Source organism: Drosophila albomicans, unplaced genomic scaffold (assembly GCF_009650485.2).
Source record: "Drosophila albomicans strain 15112-1751.03 unplaced genomic scaffold, ASM965048v2 utg000321l_pilon, whole genome shotgun sequence".
NCBI lineage: Eukaryota > Metazoa > Arthropoda > Insecta > Diptera > Drosophilidae > Drosophila > Drosophila albomicans.
Window position 1 is genome coordinate 22,501 of NW_026263605.1, and position 10,000 is coordinate 32,500.

The 10,000-nt window shown below is 31.3% G+C and overlaps 2 non-coding genes across 2 annotated transcripts in view; both read right to left on the reverse strand.

Annotated features, from left to right (window-relative positions):
• LOC117577106 (small subunit ribosomal RNA) overlaps positions 1-271 on the reverse strand; it is a 1,996-nt gene extending 1,725 nt beyond the window's left edge. The window contains exon 1 of the ribosomal RNA XR_004573020.1: positions 1-271. This exon is cut by the window's left edge and continues 1,725 nt beyond it. This is a non-coding gene — a ribosomal RNA (small subunit ribosomal RNA).
• A 5,911-nt stretch (positions 272-6,182) lies between these two features.
• LOC117577148 (large subunit ribosomal RNA) overlaps positions 6,183-10,000 on the reverse strand; it is a 3,955-nt gene continuing 137 nt past the window's right edge. Inside the window, exon 1 of the ribosomal RNA XR_004573060.1 lies at positions 6,183-10,000. This exon is cut by the window's right edge and continues 137 nt beyond it. This is a non-coding gene — a ribosomal RNA (large subunit ribosomal RNA).

The following is a 10,000-nucleotide window of genomic DNA, read 5'->3' on the forward strand; positions in this document are numbered from 1 at the left end:
TCTGCATGTTATCTAGAGTTCAACCAGTGTAACGATCTTGCGATCGCTTGGTTTTAGCCTAATAAAAGCACACGTTCCAGAAGGTCCGTGTTTTAATTGCATGTATTAGCTCTAGAATTACCACAGTTATCCAAGTAACTGTTAACGATCTAAGGAACCATAACTGATATAATGAGCCTTTTGCGGTTTCACTATTAATTCGTGTGTACTTAGACATGCATGGCTTAATCTTTGAGACAAGCATATAACTACTGGCAGGATCAACCAGAATAATGTTCATTTCATTATGTAAATATATTTAAAATATAATTACATAAATCTTCAAATATGTAAAATACATGACAACTCACAAATATTTTTGAATAACAAACGATAATATTCAATAATTGTATATATATATATGTTATACTTGACATGTACTATACGAATGTGGCCATAATTAGATGGCATTCACGTTCGCTAGTTATAATTCACAATTGTTTATATAAATATATATACTTATATATAAAATATATATGCATATAATCGTTCAAAAATATCATTTTATTTCAACTTACTAAATATATTATATCACACATGCATATTTATAATTTAAATTCAATTAATTGAATAAAAAATTATTTTATTTTGATGACAAATTGATAATTTTATCTAATTCTGCATTTACGTGTAGACAATATTATATTAGTAAAAACCTCCGTCCACAATAGTGTCCTAGAGGATTTTTCAATTATTCACAAAATATTAATTCTTTAGCTACGAAACACCGTCTTCTTTTGAAAAAGACATTTAATACATTATATGCTTATATAATAGTAATAATTATATAACCATATAATAGTATCAATTTTTATATCGGATGAGACTAATAATTAATTAATAATAACATAATTATTACTTAATATGCAAACTGAAATATATGCATCCAATACATATATACGTGATGAGCACACACTGCCACCATGTATAGGTTTTGTGACACGTTTTCTACAATGCTCTTATTTTATTTAGTATTACCATCTAACGTATCTTTTTGTTGCACTAATTTAATAATACAACAGTAAAACTTCATTATTTTTAACTTTTTTATCATATTGCCTTCTATATGATTATTTTCATATATATTATTTATATATGACTTATGCCGGCAAGACTCACTCCATATACATAGTCATATATATTTCACTTGTGAAATTTTTCTCATATGACATGCCTGCTCGACATCACCACCCCTATATAGGTTTTGTGACACGTTTTCTACAACCAGCTCATTTTACTAAGGTATACCACCTAATGTATCTTTATGTTGCACTAATTTAATAATGCAACAGTAAAACTTCATTATTTTTAACTTTTTTAATCATATTGCCTTCTATATGATTATTTTCATATATTATTTATATATGACTTATGCCGGCAAGACTCACTCCATATACATAGTCATATATATTTCACTTGTGAAATTTTTCTCATATGACATGCCTGCTCGACATCACCACCCCTATATAGGTTTTGTGACACGTTTTCTACAACCAGCTCATTTTACTAAGGTATACCACCTAATGTATCTTTATGTTGCACTAATTTAATAATGCAACAGTAAAACTTCATTATTTTTAACTTTTTTAATCATATTGCCTTCTATATGATTATTTTCATATATTATTTATATATGACTTATGCCGGCATGACACTCCATATAAATAGTCATATATATTTCACTTGTGAAATTTTTCTCATATGACATGCCTGCCCGACCTCACCACCCCTATATAGGTTTTGTGACACGTTTTCTACAATGCTCTTATTTTATTTAGTATTACCATCTAACGTATCTTTTTGTTGCACTAATTTAATAATACAACAGTAAAACTTCATTATTTTTAACTTTTTTAATCATATTGCCTTCTATATGATTATTTTCATATATTATTTATATATGACTTATGCCGGCAAGACTCACTCCATATACATAGTCATATATATTTCACTTGTGAAATTTTTCTCATATGACATGCCTGCTCGACATCACCACCCCTATATAGGTTTTGTGACACGTTTTCTACAACCAGCTCATTTTACTAAGGTATACCACCTAATGTATCTTTATGTTGCACTAATTTAATAATGCAACAGTAAAACTTCATTATTTTTAACTTTTTTAATCATATTGCCTTCTATATGATTATTTTCATATATTATTTATATATGACTTATGCCGGCATGACACTCCATATAAATAGTCATATATATTTCACTTGTGAAATTTTTCTCATATGACATGCCTGCCCGACCTCACCACCCCTATATAGGTTTTGTGACACGTTTTCTACAATGCTCTTATTTTATTTAGTATTACCATCTAACGTATCTTTTTGTTGCACTAATTTAATAATACAACAGTAAAACTTCATTATTTTTAACTTTTTTAATCATATTGCCTTCTATATGATTATTTTCATATATTATTTATATATGACTTATGCCGGCAAGACTCACTCCATATACATAGTCATATATATTTCACTTGTGAAATTTTTCTCATATGACATGCCTGCTCGACATCACCACCCCTATATAGGTTTTGTGACACGTTTTCTACAACCAGCTCATTTTACTAAGGTATACCACCTAATGTATCTTTATGTTGCACTAATTTAATAATGCAACAGTAAAACTTCATTATTTTTAACTTTTTTAATCATATTGCCTTCTATATGATTATTTTCATATATTATTTTATATATGACTTATGCCGGCATGACACTCCATATAAATAGTCATATATATTTCACTTGTGAAATTTTTCTCATATGACATGCCTGCCCGACCTCACCACCCCTATATAGGTTTTGTGACACGTTTTCTACAATGCTCTTATTTTATTTAGTATTACCATCTAACGTATCTTTTTGTTGCACTAATTTAATAATACAACAGTAAAACTTCATTATTTTTAACTTTTTTAATCATATTGCCTTCTATATGATTATTTTCATATATTATTTATATATGACTTATGCCGGCAAGACTCACTCCATATACATAGTCATATATATTTCACTTGTGAAATTTTTCTCATATGACATGCCTGCTCGACATCACCACCCCTATATAGGTTTTGTGACACGTTTTCTACAACCAGCTCATTTTACTAAGGTATATCACCTAATGTATCTTTATGTTGCACTAATTTAATAATGCAACAGTAAAACTTCATTATTTTTAACTTTTTTAATCATATTGCCTTCTATATGATTATTTTCATATATTATTTATATATGACTTATGCCGGCATTACACTCCATATACATAGACATATATATTTCACTTGTGAAATTTTTCTCATATGACATGCCTGCCCGACCTCACCACCCCTATATAGGTTTTGTGACACGTTTTCTACAACCCGCTCATTTTACTAAGGTCTACCACCTAATGTATCTTTATGTGGCACTATTTTAATAATACAACAGCAAAACTTCATTATTTTGTTATCAATAATTTGTATTAAATACTAGTACAATCGTAAATTGTTTAACATTGTTTAAAATTTTTTGTCAAAGTTGAACTCATATCTCGGTAGAACCTTATATCATATGGCTGCAGTTCAATAAAAAATTCACCAAGTCCAAAAAATTTTTTTCTCAAGTTAAATTCAAAATCTTATCTCATTTTATTAAAAAACTGTATAAAATGATATATAAAAAGTTTTTTCTACAATTTTCATATGTTGAAATTTTTTTGTCAAAGTTGAACTCATATCTCGGTAGAACCTCATATCATATGGCTGTAGTTCAATAAAAAATTCACCAAGTCCAAAAAATTTTTTTCTCAAGTTAAATTAAAAATCTTATCTCATTATATTAATAAACAGTATAAAATGCTATTTAAAAAGTTTTTTCTTCAATTTTCATATGTTGAAATTTTTTGTCAAAGTTGAACTCATATTTCGGTAGAACCTCATATCATATGGCTGAAGTTCAATAAAAAATTTACCAAGTCCAAAAAATTTACCAAGTCCAAAAAATTTTTTTCTCAAGTTAAATTCAAAAATCTTAATTCATTTTATTAAAAAACTATATAAAATGATATATATAAAAAGTTTTTTCTTCAATTTTCATATGTTGAAATTTTTTGTCAAAGTTGAACTCATATCTCGGTAGAACCTCATATCATATGGCTGCAGTTCAATAAAAAATTCACCAAGTCCAAAAAATTTTTTTCTCAAGTTAAATTCAAAATCGTATCTCATTATATTAATAAACTGTATAAAATGATATTTAAAAAGTTTTTTCTTCAATTTTCATATGTTGAAATTTTTTTCAATGTTGAACTCATATCTCGGTAGAACCTCATATCATATGGCTGAAGTTCAATAAAAAATTCACCAAGTCCAAAAAATCTTTTTCTCAAGTTAAATTCAAAATCTTATCTCATTATATTAATAAACTGTTTAAAATGATAATTAAAAAGGTTTTTCTTCAATTTTCATATGTTGAAATTTTTTGTCAAAGTTGAACTCATCTCTCGGTAGAACCTCATATCATATGGCTGCAGTTCAATAAAAAATTCACCAAGTCAAAAAAATCTTTTTCTCAAGTTAAATTCAAAATCTTATCTCATTATATTAATAAACTGTATAAAATGATATTTAAAAAGTTTTTTCTTCAATTTTCATATGTTGAAATTTTTTGTCATAGTTGAACTCATCTCTCGGTAGAACCTCATATCATATGGCTGCAATTCAATAAAAAATTCACCAAGTCCAAAAAATTTTTTTCTCAAGTTAAATTCAAAATTGTATCTCATTTTATTAATAAACTGTATAAAATGATATTTAAAAAGTTTTTTTCTTCAATTTTCATATGTTGAAATTTTTTGTCAAAGTTGAACTCATCTCTCGGTAGAACCTCATATCATATGGCTGCAGTTCAATAAAAAATTTCACCCAAGTCCAAAAAATCTTTTTCTCAAGTTAAATTCAAAATCTTATCTCATTATATTAATAAACAGTATAAAATGCTATTTAAAAAGTTTTTTCTTCAATTTTCATATGTTGAAATTTTTTTTCAAAAGCTGAACTCATATCTCATGTCTTAATTTGTGCCACTAATATGATGGCGTTCTTTTGCTACCAAACACATAATTGTGTATGAAATAAATGCATACTTAAAATACGCAAGTATTCTGTTCATATAGATACATACATAAATGTATATATATTTTTTTATATCATGCATATTTTTAATTTTCGCCACTAATATGATGGCGTCCTTCTGGCTACCAAATTCATGTAATTGCGTACCAAATAAAATGTATATTTAAAATACACAAGTATTTTGTACACATAGATATACCATGCATATTTTTAATTTTCGCCACTAATATGATGGCGTCCTTCTGGCTACCAAATAAATATATATAACTAACGCTTACTAAATAAATGCATATTTAAAATATACAAGTATTTTGTACACATAGATATACTATGCATATTCTTAATTTTCGCCACTAATATAATGGCGTTCCTTTTGCTACCAAATAAATATATATAACCAACGCATAATAAATAAATGCATATATAAAATACGCAAGTATTTTGTACACATAGATATACTATGCATATTCTTGACTTTCGCCACTAATATAATGGCGTTCCTTTTGCTACCAAATAAATATATATAACCAACGCATTATAAATAAATGCATATATAAAATACGCAAGTATTTTGTACACATAGATATACTATGCATATTCTTAATTTTCGCCACTAATATAATGGCGTTCCTTTTGCTACCAAATAAATATATATAACCAACGCATAATAAATAAATGCATATATAAAATATGCAAGTATTTTGTATACATAGATATACTTACTATGCATATTATTAATTTTCGCCACTAATATAATGGCGTTCCTTTTGCTACCAAATAAATATATATAACTAACGCATACTAAATAAATGCATATTTAAAATACACAAGTATATTTTGTACACATAGATATATTATTTATTTATATATATATAATATATTTATATATTATATAAATTTTCTTCTTATATGCGTAATTGTATAACACATAATTAATAATTATGCATACAATTTTGCATATTTATATATATAAATATATATATAATATTTTTTTATATATGCCTTAAACATATATATTTTATCGAATCGTCAAGCAAAGGATAAGCTTCAGTGGATCGCAGTATGGCAGCTGCTCAACCACTTACAACACCTTGCCTGTTATAAAGTCGTTTACAATTGATTCAAGGCTTTGTCATTGTATTAAATAATGTTTTAATATATAACTAGCGCGGCACCAGGTGATCGAAGATCCTCCCAATTTACTATGTTATATGTAACATTGGCATCACATCCATCGTCGTCTATTAAATGAATAATAAACTTTTAATGGTTTAGAAGCCATACAATGCAAATTGCCCCTTATTTATCATTGCAGTCCAGCACGGATACGACCTTAGAGGCGTTCAGGCATAATCCAACGGACGTAGCGTCATACCACTGTTCGCTCGAACAAGTATTGTGCCATTGGTCCGTACCTGCGGTTCCTCTCGTACTACGCAGGAATGCTGTCGCAACAACGTTTTGTCATTAGTAGGGTAAAACTAACCTGTCTCACGACGGTCTAAACCCAGCTCACGTTCCCTTGCATGGGTGAACAATCCAACGCTTGGTGAATTTTGCTTCACAATGATAGGAAGAGCCGACATCGAAGGATCAAAAAGCGACGTCGCTATGAACGCTTGGCCGCCACAAGCCAGTTATCCCTATGGTAACTTTTCTGACACCTCTTGTTAAAAACTCTTTAAACCAAAAGGATCGATAGGCCGAGCTTTTGCTGTCCCTGTGTGTACTGAACACCGAGATCAAGTCAGCATTTGCCCTTTTGCTCTATGTGTGGTTTCTGTCCGCACTGAGCTGGCCTTGGGACACCTCCGTTATTATTTGAGAGATGTACCGCCCCAGTCAAACTCCCTACCTGGCAATGTCCTTGAATTGGATCATACCTGAGTAATTGGAGTTATACCAAATTTTTAATTTAAGAACACATAAATGCACTCTCTCATTAATGAATTTGTTTGCGATTATATAACAAACTCGTGATACTTTGATCAAGAAGCTTGCATCAAAACCCAATACCATAAGATATAATAAATATATCCGTATAATGGCTAGGAAATGATACACGTTCCATTTAATCAAGTAAGTAAGGAAACAATAAGAGTAGTGGTATTTCATTGTCGATACTAAACCGAAATTTAATATCTCCCACTTATTCTACACCTCTTATGTCTCCTTACACTGCCAGATTAGAGTCAAGCTCAAAAGGGTCTTCTTTCCCCGCTAATTATTCCAAGCCCGTTCCCTTGGCTGTGGTTTCGCTAGATAGTAGATAGGGACAGTAGGAATCTCGTTAATCCATTCATGCGCGTCACTAATTAGATGACGAGGCATTTGGCTACCTTAAGAGAGTCATAGTTACTCCCGCCGTTGACCCGCGCTTACTTGAATTTCTTCACTTTGACATTCAGAGCACTGGGCAGAAATCACATTGTGTCAACACCCGCTAGGGCCATCACAATGCTTTGTTTTAATTAGACAGTCGGATTCCCCAAGTCCGTGCCAGTTCTGAATTGATTGTTAATTGATAATCGTTATAATTTAAAAGAACTAGCTGGTTGCCCAACTAGTATTCTTAAAAATTTTAGCAAGAAAGTTCCACAATTGGCTACGTAACTAAACTATCCGGGGAACAAGAAACTACCATAAATGATAGAAACTCTATTTACCCAGAACGAGCACATAAACCATGTTATTGTTTCCCAATCAAGCCCGACTATCTCAATCTTCAGAGCCAATCCTTATCCCGAAGTTACGGATCTAATTTGCCGACTTCCCTTACCTACATTATTCTATCGACTAGAGACTCTTCACCTTGGAGACCAGCTGCGGATATTGGTACGGCCTGTTGAGAAGTTTGCGTGTCCCCACCATAAATTTTCAAGGTCCGAGGAGAAAATATCGACACAACAGTATATGTCATGCTCTTCTAGCCCATCTACCATATCTCTCTGCGAAAGACTTCCATGGTAGTACGGCTATAAAACAGAAAAGAAAACTCTTCCGATATCTCTCGACGGCTTCTTTATGGTCGTTCCTGTTGCCAGGATGAGCACGAGGCCCATATTTAATAACAAACGGATACTCAACAGGTTACGGAATTGGAACCGTATTCCCTTTCGTTCAAAATTATTCAAGTTTTTTAATTATGACAAAATATAAATTTTAGTTACTTTTTTTTACTTGAAAATTTTCGGCTTTCGCCTTGAACTTAGGACCGACTAACTCGTGATCAACCACTGTTCACACGAAACCCTTCTCCACTTCAGTCCTCCAAGGTCTCATTCGATTATTTGCTACTACCACCAAGATCTGTACCAATGACGGCTCCATGCAGGCTTACGCCAAACACTTCTAAGCACACCATTGTACCTTCCTACTCACTAAAGTTTCAAAATTTATATTACAAGTAATATAAATCATCTACTTTAGCGGTAATGTATAGGTATACAACTTAAGCGCCATCCATTTTAAGGGCTAGTTGCTTCGGCAGGTGAGTTGTTACACACTCCTTAGCGGATTTCGACTTCCATGATCACCGTCCTGCTGTTTTAAGCAACCAACGCCTTTCATGGTTTCTGAATGAGTTGTTAATTTGGGCACCGTAACATTACGTTTGGTTCATCCCACAGCGCCAGTTCTGCTTACCAAAAGTGGCCCACTGGGCACATTATATCATAACCTTAAACTTCATATCAAGAAAGTTAAGGTTCTTACCCATTTAAAGTTTGAGAATAGGTTAAGATCGTTTCGACCCTAAGGCCTCTAATCATTCGCTTTACCAGATAAGATTATTTTATACAACAGTTAAATGCACCAGCTATCCTGAGGGAAACTTCGGAAGGAACCAGCTACTAGATGGTTCGATTGGTCTTTCGCCCCTATACTCAATTCTGACAATCGATTTGCACGTCAGAACTGTTTCGGTCTTCCATCAGGGTTTCCCCTGACTTCAACCTGATCAAGTATAGTTCACCATCTTTCGGGTCACAGCATATATGCTCAAGGTACGTTCCAGTTAGAGGCATAAATAATATAAATATTATTATACATAACTATATAGAACGCCCCGGGATTGCGTTAATCAACTATAAATAGTTAAAAAACTAATCCCAATAATAGTCAAGTTAATTACGCTATTAGGTTTATATCCCAATAACTTGCACATATGTTAGACTCCTTGGTCCGTGTTTCAAGACGGGTCCCGAAGGTATCCTGAATCTTTCGCATTGTTAATCATACAAGTGCTTATAATAAACATAAAAATCAATGATAATCATGCCATTATATAATTCCGAAAAAATTAACGCACTGTACTCATATAATCTATCAGCACTTTATCAAATTTTTGAAATTTATTTTATGTTAAAATGCAAGCACTCTAATTTAAATAAACTCTTATCAAAATTGTTTGATAAATTCCATACATGCTAATAGATTACAATGTCCTTATATGGAAAAATGCACACTATCGTTATAATATTGATTAAATATTACAATTCTAATGATGAATTTTCCATAACGGATATTCAGGTTCATCGGGCTTAACCTCTAAGCAGTTTCACGTACTATTTAACTCTCTATTCAGAGTTCTTTTCAACTTTCCCTCACGGTACTTGTTTACTATCGGTCTCATGGTTATATTTAGTTTTAGATGGAGTTTACCACCCACTTAGTGCTGCACTATCAAGCAACACGACTCTTTGGAAACATCATCTAATAATCATTAACGTTATACGGGCCTGGCACCCTCTATGGGTAAATGGCCTCATTTAAGAAGGACTTAAATCGTTAATTTCTCATACTAGAATATTGACGTTCCATACACTGCATCTCACATTT